The following is an 11,615-nucleotide window of genomic DNA, read 5'->3' on the forward strand; positions in this document are numbered from 1 at the left end:
CACATGCGGCGAGCGACAAATATTGAATATTGATCTTCCCGAAATCGACCAAATTAAATAGACAGGTGAGCTTCGTTGTTAACTGCGAAATATTACGATTTATAGGTGATATAAAAAGTTTTAAAAAGTTGTGAACCGACCGACCGCTTCCCTGAAAGAAGCCTTTTGTAGACACACAGAAAAGGCGAACACACATACATACATACATACATACATACATTTTCGCTTTTATATTTATAGATTTCCAATGTTTTGCAAATTTTTGTTTTCTTTATTTTTTAATTAGGTTTTCAGCTATTTTCGGTTGAATAACCTTAACACATGAATAATATAATTTTTGTTCTTTTATTCATCCAAGGTTGATAATTATTGATAAATAAAATGGTAGGTTGCTAGTTATTGTTACTTCGTAATCATTTTTATGTGAATCAGGTGTTCATATAAAACAAAAATTCTTTTGCAGTTTTCTTTATTTTTAGATTTTCGATTTTATTACAAATAATCTGGTTAGATTTTGTTGGATTGTGTAGTGGACTGTCGGTCAGCGTTCAAGTTGTGGATAACTTGACAAAGACTAAAGTTACTTCTGATGAAAGAGGAGAACTATTTATGGCACAATGGGAGATTCCATTGTGCACACATGGGCCAGTCTATTCTTTGGATTGTGATTGGCTGAATCACCTGATTGGATATGCTTGTACATAAATACAAGCCCTCAGTCCAACTCAATCTGGTGTCTGTCTTGTGCGTAAGCTGGACCCTTGGTAAGTGTTGCTGCTATTATTATTATTGTTGTTGTGTGTTATTGACTAACACAGTTCTTTTGATTATTCTACAGATTTAAACTTTCCAAATGATTAAACTATATTATTTTTTATTTATAGCAAATCATGTTTGTACCATTCTATGACTATGCACTTATTTGATTTAATATTATGACACAATAAAAATGAAGAAGTAACCGTTCAAATGTATTAAAAATGTTTTGTAGTATTTGCTAAAATTGTATAACATGGTGAAAAGAGTCAGTGAACTTTGAAATCTTTAGAAAGTTTTTATGTTTTAATCACATTAAAGTGATTATTATAAGATATAAAACCTCATAATTCGTTATTAGGTCTTTGTTTAACTAAAAAATTAAATATATTTACTGATACATGATTTTAATTGTCTTTTTATGAAAACGAGATAATACAGATAAACTTCCACAATGGTCACCCATCTGGTACTGGCCATGCACAACGTTGCTTAACTTGAGTGATCTGGCAAGAAGCGGTGTGTCAACATGATTGTTCCATACAACCGGTACAATTCACCAATAAATCTTAGCATGGATAATCTGGTAACCCTTTGTAGGGGTTTGGTAGTGATACACACAAGTTGGCTCTCCACTGTTGATGGACCTCATGCGAGAGGCAATAAAACAAATTGTCTGTGAAATGATTTCATGAGATTCACACTAAAACAAGTTTGAATGAGATTTCAAGATAGTGCTGTGGGTTTATGTCATTTTTATATTATTAAAATATAATGTTAAAATACATGACATTTGACACAGTAAAATATGCAAAGTAACTTTATGTGATCTCACTAAGACAAGATGTGGCACAAGATTACAAAATTTGACAAAAATTTACCTGAGAAAATAGGAAAATAACAGAGAAAGATCATTGCGATTAACAAGTAGCGCATCTCAGCGATTGGCAATTAACTACACCATTTCATATAGGTCGAGGTAGTTGCTTGGAGGGCAATAGCATCCTATGACATAGCCAAACCATACCTTAATATGAGAAGACTGGTATACCTCTTACAGGCCCAAATGTTGTAAATTTGAAATGTGACCCATACATCAACATAAACTGCAAACAGATTCTACATTTTCATGGCTGCTCGAGGAGATATATGTCTAATTAAAATGGTTAAGTTTGGCGTCAAAAGTGAAGTTCATAACCGGAAGTCACATGTTGTAAATCATAAAATTATCTTCCATAGTTTGTGTTGTGATAATGAAGTTTCTTGTATAACTGGAAGTTTAAAGGTTTACTGCCATTAGTGCGGGAAATTTATTCACTGAGTCCCGTGAAGGTTATCCCACGTGGTTCATGTTGATAAGCCTAGAAAAATCAGGACATGAAAAAATAAAGACAAGGAAATACTTTTAAGAATAAAAAAATATTGACATTTTATTGAGGAAAAAAGAAAGCATAAGGGTTGGGAAAAGAAGGCAGCAAAGCTGCAAAGTTCAATTATTGAGAAAATACAGTTTATATGTTCACCAATTCGACTGCCAAAAAATGTCCTTATGGCAAGCACTAAAGGCTTAATTAACACTACAGAGAGAGTACAGAAATAAGAGAAAATTAGAATAAGAGAACTTACTGCGTAAAACAATGATTTCGTTTTTTTTTAACCTTTCTTTTTTTATCTTTATATATATGTGTGTGAGTGAGTCCTTTTTTACATATATATTTTCTTCACGCCACTCCAAATCAATCTGTCCTCACTTCAGTGACAGAATCCTTTAAGGTTCTTTTGAAAATAATCCTTGAATTTGAAAACTCAATGTTGTTTCGTTCGTCCTTCTTGTCAGATGAAATTCTCACTGGTTACAACATGGAAAGACATTTCGGGTTCCACACGCCGACATTTAATCGCATCTCGTGCGTCAAGTTTATAAATCAATTCTTCTTAGAATTGATTCTTTCTTTTCTTTTCGAGTCAACCAACTTGATTTGACTCTTACTGAAACTCATTATTCATTCTTATGAACAATGAAATAACTTTTACTATTTTTAAGACTTGAATGTCTGAGTAGGACCAGAGCTCGTAACTTGCGTGTTACCCTCGTGGAATCTCTGTCCAAAACTGATTTTCGCTTGTTGAATTTTCGCGGGAAAAGTATCTCAATTGTGGCGTGATTCTTTCAGCAGCAGCATCTCGTTAAAAAGACGTAAAGTTAAAGAAGGAAAGAAGGGAGGAAAGATAAAAGACAACGACGAAAAGAAGGAAGAAATTAAATTTCTGACATTAGTTTTGTTTTATAGAATTTCCTGTAATGGCGCTTCATAAATAAAGCATGTATTTAATAAGCTCTCTGTTTTTACATTCATTATCGCAACAATCCTGTAGGATAACCCCCATAACATAAAATCATAAAAAATCAGTAGTATTTAGTATGTCAGCTTCATCTTACATAGCTGCACCAAGAAAACATTAGACCAGATCAAACCTTGCCAAATCAACTGACATATTTATTCGGCAAGTAAAGCTTCATTTTGATGGTTACATGCCTTACATTGACAACAAGCTTACATACATACATATATTTATAGTAAGTTATGAAAATATATATGGCATATATATTTTCATAACTTACTACATAGTTCTACGTATGTATCGAGCACTGTTGAAGTAAATACTGAAAATTTACGCATAAAATTATATCTTTGTATATTCATGTGATTAAATGTAGTATATATATATATATATATACATCATTTAATCACACACACGCTTATATATATATATATATATATATATATATATATATATATATATATATATATATATAAAACAACTTCAATATTATTGGATAGTGATGGAATTGTTGATTGCCCATTATTTACTGCACTGTAATAGGTAGGAATTATTAAAGACATTAAGGTTATAGTTTAATTGTCACACCTACTAAAACGATCAAGCCAGGCCGGGTCAGTGAACATTCATAAACCCCTATTTAGTCTTGGCAATATGTCAGCAGATATTTCTTCTCAATTGCTTAGAAGGGATGTCTACTTGAAGCTGACCAATACAGTCGAAAGCCATTCATACGACGCCTTTATTTCATCAATATTTGAAAAACGGTAGTTCTATACTGCCACAATTGTCCACATTTCATGAGCAAGTAATTTAAAGTCTATTCGAGGTCGTACTTCCTACACAAGATATTGTCTCCACATTATCTGAATTTGCCGATTTGCAATTTAGACTACACAGAGCCACATTAATATCCGCGAAAAAACTTTTGAGGAGAATCGTTCAGTTGTCGACAAATACCAACACCACAATTATTTTATAATTTTTTATAGTATAGCCGGGATGACATCAGATCGACGTGCTTTTATAATGTTTAGGTGTTTTATGATATTGTGTACTTGAGGGAGGGTGAGTTTCAGATTATCGTTTAGTTTCTGTCCGCAAAGTAAAATCTGAGATGGAGTGGTTTGCTGGGTCGAAAGTAGGGTTAGGGGTAAGCAAGCAGGTTAGCTTTCCCTGTTGCTGTACAAACAACTTCAAGATTGTTGGAAAGTGAGGGAATGGATGGGAATGAATAAAGACATTAAGGATATAGTGTTTAATTGACAAAACGATCAAGCAAGTATCCATATGTCAGCACCGATTTATTCTCAATAGTACAGAAGAGATATCTGCTTGTAGTGGACCAGGACAGCTGAAATCCACTCATACAACGTTTCCATTTCACCGCATCAGTAGCTGTCATCCAAAATATAACAACAATATTCGAAGGACTAATATATGTGTAGTTCTATACTGGCACAATAGTCTACATTTCACGTAATTTAAAGTCTATCCCAGATCGTACAACTTCCTACACAACATCTCCACATTATCCGAAACCTGATGGATTTGCTGAGAGGATTGTCAGAATATATTTAATTTAAACTAGACAGTTATTCGGCAATGATGGCAGAAAAAGCCACATCAATGTCTGCAAACAAACTCTCGAAGAGAATTGTTCAGTTGTCGATAAATAACAACACCACTAGTATTCAAGCATCCACTTTACGATCAGCAGTCAAGAATAGCACTAGGGGAGATCAATAACTGTCAGACAAACAACAAACACATTACATGCTGATTATATATATATATATATATATATATATATATATATATATATATATATATATACCCGCGAGTTAAAGTGTATACAGGCCTCACAGTAAGTAGTGACGAAATTTTTGGGTTGTCACCAAAATCCGCTTTTTAAGGTACCAAATGAAAGGGGGAAAAAAAGGAAAAGTTACAAACAAAGCAAAGAGAAATGAGCAAATGAAATAACGACCCGAAATGAATTTAAAATGGTCAGAAAATAGTTATGGTTGCTTATATTTTCCTAAGCTCAGGTTTTAAAAACCTGTAAATAACATATGAAATAAAAAATTACAATACAAATTAAAAACACAAATCTTGCTTGACATAAAGCCAGAAATAAAATCACATAAAATAGAAAATATTATTTTTCAAGTCTCTAAATCCAGTCCTTCAACAAAAGGTTATTTTCTCTCTTTTTTTTTCTGAAAAGAAAAACATGCAGGTTGCAAAGTTCTTTTCTTATTCCCTGTCTCTTTTTTTTTAAACAAACAAAAGGGTTTAAAAGTAAAGCTCTCTGAAAAAGGGGGTTTCTTATTCTTTCTCTCACTTTCTCCGAAAGGGTTGGTATCTCTTCTTTTCTTTCGAAATAATTTTCCTTTTCTCTGAAAAGTATGGTTTTGCTATTTCTTCATCCGTTTGAAAGGGGGACAAAGAAATAAATCACTGTTTACGAATCTCCCGTCCAAAGCTTGTAATAATTAGTAACAGGTTCTGTCACTGTTACGTCGATCTCCTTTCTCTGAAAAGGGTTAACGTCTTCAATAAATAGTGTTTTTTGAAACACCAATTTCAACCTCTCAATAAAGGCCTTCCACCCCTAAGGACGGTTGAGAATTTTACGTCGCTCGCTGGGCCCGATGGAATCCCCCCCCCCCCCCAAAAAAAAACAAGGCTTAACTGTCCGAAGTCTTCCTTGGAATTAATTTGAAAATGGCGGAAGAAAGATTTCTGGAATTCACTTCACAGCCCAACCAATCAGCGTTAAGTAATGCTGATGGCTACCAAGAAAAAAGTAAAGGCATTAACAGAGAGAGAGAGAGAGAGAGAGAGAGAGAGAGAGAGAGAGAGAGAGAGAGAGAGAGAGAGAGAGAGAAAGAGGAGAGAAAAATGTCCGCGAGGACTTAAATGAAAATGACAAAGAGAGAGAGAGAGAGAGAGAGAGAGAGAGAGAGAGAGAGAGAGAGAGAGAGAGAGAGTAATGCAGTAATGCACCCACATTAGCCAACTGAAAAGGCCCTTCAGGCTACAACGACTGCTAGTCGCGGTCAAGAAGAAGAGGGGGTAGGGTTTAAGTGAATTTTACAAGTTGGCGAAAATGCTGACACCCCACTCTTCCCTTTTGCACTGATAATGGCGAAGTCCTTAAAAAAAAATAAAATAAAATTCCGACAGTAGATCTATAAAACTCCCCAAACCCTTCGATGACTTGTATTCTACCAATAACAAAAAAGAAAATATATTTTAAAAAAGTACAAGAAATTATAAAATAAATAAAAAGTAAAATAAAATTTTGCTGATTTATTAGGTGAGTTAAATATAGGCACAGGCAAAACGCAAGAAGAGAGTAAGCATTTTTCGACGGCGTCTCTCTTTAAAAATCAACCAAAAATCAAGTAACTATCCAATAAATATGAACTTTTTACTGATTATTAAGTAAAGAATGAATTGTATAATAGTGTATGTTTTTCAAAATCGATATGTATATATATGTATTTTTACTTACAAACCCCTTCTTTATTTGTGGGTATAAATATGCTTAAAATAATCAACCGAAACTGGACAAAATATATTGTCTTGTGGGAATGTTGAGGCTTGTAGATTTAAAAAAAAAAAAAAAAAAAAAACGACAGTGCATCATGTATCAAGTTTGAAGGTTGAAAATCACATTTGGAATGTGTTTTATTTTTCATCTTTTGTGTTTTGAAATGTGAAATCCGTTGAATATGTTAATAATAATAATAATAATAATAATTATTTTTCAGATTAGAAAAAATATATAATTTTCATTATTTTTGCAATAAAAACCCTGCTTTTAAATCTTTGAAAAATAAATTAATATTTTTTTAGTGAACCCAATATGGCTAATATACCATTAAATAGGAAATATTTAAAAAAATCGATATCTAAAAAGAAAAAAAAAGAATCAATAAATAACTACGTATTTTGCTAATTTCTTGTTATTTGATATCAATTCATATATGGTCGCCTGTACGCTAGCAGTGTCAGAAATCGCCATTAAAAATGCGTGATAAAAACTTAAATAATTCTATTTAATATCCTTTGAAGCTTATAATAACTTGCAAAATGTAATTCAAACCCTAATTGTTTTTCAATTAAAGGAGCAAAGATTTTTTTTTAAATAACATGTTTAATAGCAAATTATACAATATTTTTTTAAATCGGTTTTCTTTAAAAAAGATTTAAAGAAAATCAATGAATTACTTCGATAATATATATGTGTGTGTGTGTGTGTGTGTGTGCGTGCGTGTATATATATATGTAAGAGAATGGATAGAGAGAGAGAGAGAGAGAGAGAGAGAGAGAGAGAGATGTGTGAGTTATAGTGTAGACACGTTGACCGGCAGTCAAGATCAGCTGATTGTGAGTCATGTGATCAGGTTAGCTGAATCGAGGAGATTTGGTTGCGACTTGGACGAGAGCGAACGGCTTCGCCGTTGTCTCCTCTCCTTCACTGGGGGTGGGGAACGAATGCTGACGTGGTAGAAATAAGACCTAGAAGAAAAAAAACACAGGCCAAATTCACTTTCCACCTTCTGCAAGACATATGGGAAAGTGAAATAAACTATAGAACCAATTTCTTGTCTTGGTGTGAAATAAATCTTCGTCCCCAAAAACAGGTATCAAGTCTACCTCCCAGACGAGAATTTCCAGATGGACAAACAAAATGGCAGAAGGTATGTTCAAATGACATGTCACACACATATTCACACTTAACAGCATATGAACATATGTAATAGAAAGACCACTAGACGATCACACACACAACTTCATTAACTCTGATAAGATAATTAAACACTCAATATTTTATAAATAGACACGTTTTAATATATCATCTCCATTCCAATTTCAACCAATATACAACAGAGGCTCATTATATGACACACCTAACAAACACTCATTTGGGTCCGTTGACCAGTTCGCATCGACGATGCGATATCGAACCTGGGGTGAAAAATACAAAGTGGAAGTAGGTCCTGAAATTGGAATGAGATTCGTGTCAAGAAAAAAAAGACAAGAAAAACACATATGCGTAATTCGGCGGGAGACATAGGAAAATGCTCTCGTAATGTTATAAGAAAAATCTTTTATCTCGTATGAAGCATGTGCTTGTGGAAACGCGTTATAGCGTGACGAGAGATATCGTGATCTCTGCATGATCCTAACATGCGAGATGGAGGCCATGTGGTCACAGAGAGTTGTTGACCTTCGAGGTCGCAAGGATTCGCGCCACATGGTGGATGTAATTTTATTTATTTGAATCATGATTTATTGAATAATGGTATGACAGTTCCTTTGCCAGTGGGTTGAGCTTAGGATTCCCTTAGAAAAAGTGGGTAGTAAAAAAAATGTATGTCTTCGTCATACATTTTTATAAATAAGGGGGGAAGGAATGTAAGAGAATGGATAGAGAGAGAGAGAGAGAGAGAGAGAGGGAGAGAGGGAGATGTGTGAGTTATAGTGTAGACACGTTGACCGGCAGTCAAGATCAGCTGATTGTGTCATGTGATCAGGTTAGTTGAATCAAGGAGATTTGGTTGCGACTTGAACGAGAGCGAACGGCTTTGCCGTAGTCTCCTCCCCTTCGCTGGAGAACGAATGCTGACGTGGTAGAAATAAGACCTAGAAGAAAAAAACACAGGCCAAATTCACTTTCCACTTTCTGCAAGACATCTGGGAAAGTGAAATAAACTATAGAACCAATTTCTTGTCTAGGTGTGAAATAAATCTTCGTCCCCAAAAACAGGTATCAAGTCTACCTCCCAGACGAGAATTTCCAGATGGACAAACAAAATGGCAGAAGGTATGTTCAAATGACATGTCACACACATATTCACACTTAACAGCATATGAACATATGTAATAGAAAGACCACTAGACGATCACACACACAACTTCATTAACTCTGATAAGATAATTAAACACTCAATATTTTATAAATAGACACGTTTTAATATATCATCTCCATTCCAATCTCAACCAATATACAATAAACGCTCATTTTATGACACAATGTAACATATATATATATATACATATACATATATATATATATATATATATATATATATATATATACATTCCAAAAAATCACTTACCTATAAAAAAAATACTAATTAGTGGCCATTTCCATTCTTCATTGTTAAGAATTTATCCATATTTATATTTTAGATTCCATGTCCTTTTTAAATAAAACACTTTTTAAGCAAGGATTAAAAAACCGCGACATCAGATGTTTTTCACAGTTGAAATAAAGGGGGACAAATGTCTGCTTTTCTTCGTGTTGATATCTTCGGTGACTTTAAGCGCCAGAATTAATGTCTCTTTCTATTGCGTGCTGTAAACAAAAGTTAGTAATTATGGACCACCGTGGATGAAAAATAATACCATTTCACTTATCAGTTTTGCCGATAAAAAAAAAAACACTCTACCGATTTTTTATTTTTTATATTTATTCTATTAAAGAAATACATGAGTTTTTGATTTAATATATTTTATTTCTTTATGAAGTGAATTTTTTTTAAGTATCTAAGAAAACATTGAATTAAATAGAAAATAATTGTCGTAATTGTACGAAATTTTCTGAACAATATAACAAGATTATAAGGTTTCATTAAAAAAAAATTCAACGTGTTGTTTTTTTTTTTAAACAAAGGTTTTAAACTTTGGTTTTACAGGTAAATTTGCAAATAACTGTTCTTTTTTGTTTTGTTTTAAATTAGCTTATTTTATTTATTGTTTTTTTATCTTCAATGTGTGATATATAAATTTGACGTGAGAAAATTAATTATTTTCATTTTAATAGACATTTCAAAATGGAGGGGACTGAATTAAAATACAAACGCTTGTCTAGAATATTATAATTCACATTATTGGAAAGAGCATAAAATTTCACATTTAACCTGAAAATATATTAAAAATTGAATTTATAGACAAATTTTGATAGATTTTACAATTTAAAAAATTGAAAAAAATTAATTCGTAAAATTCAATTGATTCCATTACGTAAAAAAAAATGGCTGCATGAACGCCCGCACGCACTTTATAAACACTGTTTTGTAAAACATAAAAATAATATTTCTATTATTTTTTAAACAACTATAAAGAAAATAAACAACCCACTTAAAAAGAGAAATTACAAGTTTTTTTTAAATATTTTATTCGCAGTTTTGTGTTAGGAATGTCAAAAATTCCCCCCAAAATTCTGACACCTACCTGTACGCACTAAAGTTGTTGTTATGTGTTTACAAACCGTTGTTACCACCACATTTTCCAAAATTACGTCTTGTAAAGTCTTCCGTAGTTTCTTGAAAAACGAAAGTTAATTTTTTTAATTTTGCATTTTTGAATGTCCACGCAAGATTTCTAAATATTAGAATTAATTAATATTAAAATAGTTCTGCATATTTTTTATAGTAAATCTTCCTAACTCTTATTGAGGCAAAAAAAAAAAAAGATTCAAAATGTTTTTTCTTTTAAATATTTAATCTTATTGATACAAAAAATGCCGGTGAATGGTGTTTTTTTGTTCTTAAATTTAAAATTTAAAAATCTATTAAAAACATTAAAAAAAAGTTTTATGTTATTCTGCTTTTCATATGTTTCAGGCTTGTATTTTTTGAAAAAAAACCTCTTGCTCAAGGTTAATGGATTTTAATAGATTTTTATTCGTATTAAAAGAAGAAAGAAAAAAAAACAACTTGGTTTCTCTTTCACTTTTTGACCCTGCCTAGTTAACTATCAGTTGAATACTGCAGATGTCGTAGTTATGTCCCTTGTATACCTATTTACTATGCCTCCCCACGGGACAGAGTTAGACACCAGGGTCGTTTTTTAACGTGGAGAAAAGGTACAAAAATTAAAAAAAATGTCTCAGTCGTGAAGGACTGCTCCTTCACCGAAAGAGAACAAGAAATGGAAGTGCAAGCATCTGAAGAACAGATACTACACTTTGATCTTGACCAAAAGGCCAAGATCAGCTATGTCCCTTGTATAACTGGAATGTAAAATAGAGTTAGTACCCTCAGTTTTTGTTGATTTTTCCTGTTAAGGCGTTTCATAAATAATGCATGAGAAAAATTAGCGCTCTCGTCTCATCCGTTCATTATCGAAACCATCTTATAATATGGCCATAGCTTAAGTTTAATCGAATTAGGTTTGATTTTTCTGAATTAGCGTTTCATAAATAATTTTTGCTGTTTGTCTGACTTCGCTGTTTGTGCAATTCCTTCCTCTTCGTTTAGTTGTTTATGGAGAATATTCAGTTTTGTAATTTTTTTATGTTAGAATTATTTGTACTATTCGGGGGTACTGTTCTCATGTTGGATGTTAACAGTAGTTCGAATAATAAAATGTCCAGTCTTAAAAAATAAACCTGGTTTTTATATCCTTACGTATCGGATTTAGGGTTTGTATTACTACACATAGATTCGAAGAAATTGTCAAAAAACAAATATATAACAAATAATTTTATCAAA

General features: G+C 32.5%; 1 pseudogene; it reads right to left on the reverse strand.

Moving 5' to 3' along the window:
- Positions 1-10,982: 10,982 nt before the first annotated feature.
- Positions 10,983-11,121, reverse strand: LOC145240516 (U2 spliceosomal RNA; annotated as a pseudogene).
- Positions 11,122-11,615: the final 494 nt, after the last annotated feature.

The sequence above is a fragment of the Euprymna scolopes genome, chromosome 19 (genome assembly GCF_053919585.1).
Source record: "Euprymna scolopes isolate OS-2025 chromosome 19, ASM5391958v1, whole genome shotgun sequence".
In the NCBI taxonomy this organism is placed as follows: Eukaryota; Metazoa; Mollusca; class Cephalopoda; order Sepiida; family Sepiolidae; genus Euprymna; species Euprymna scolopes.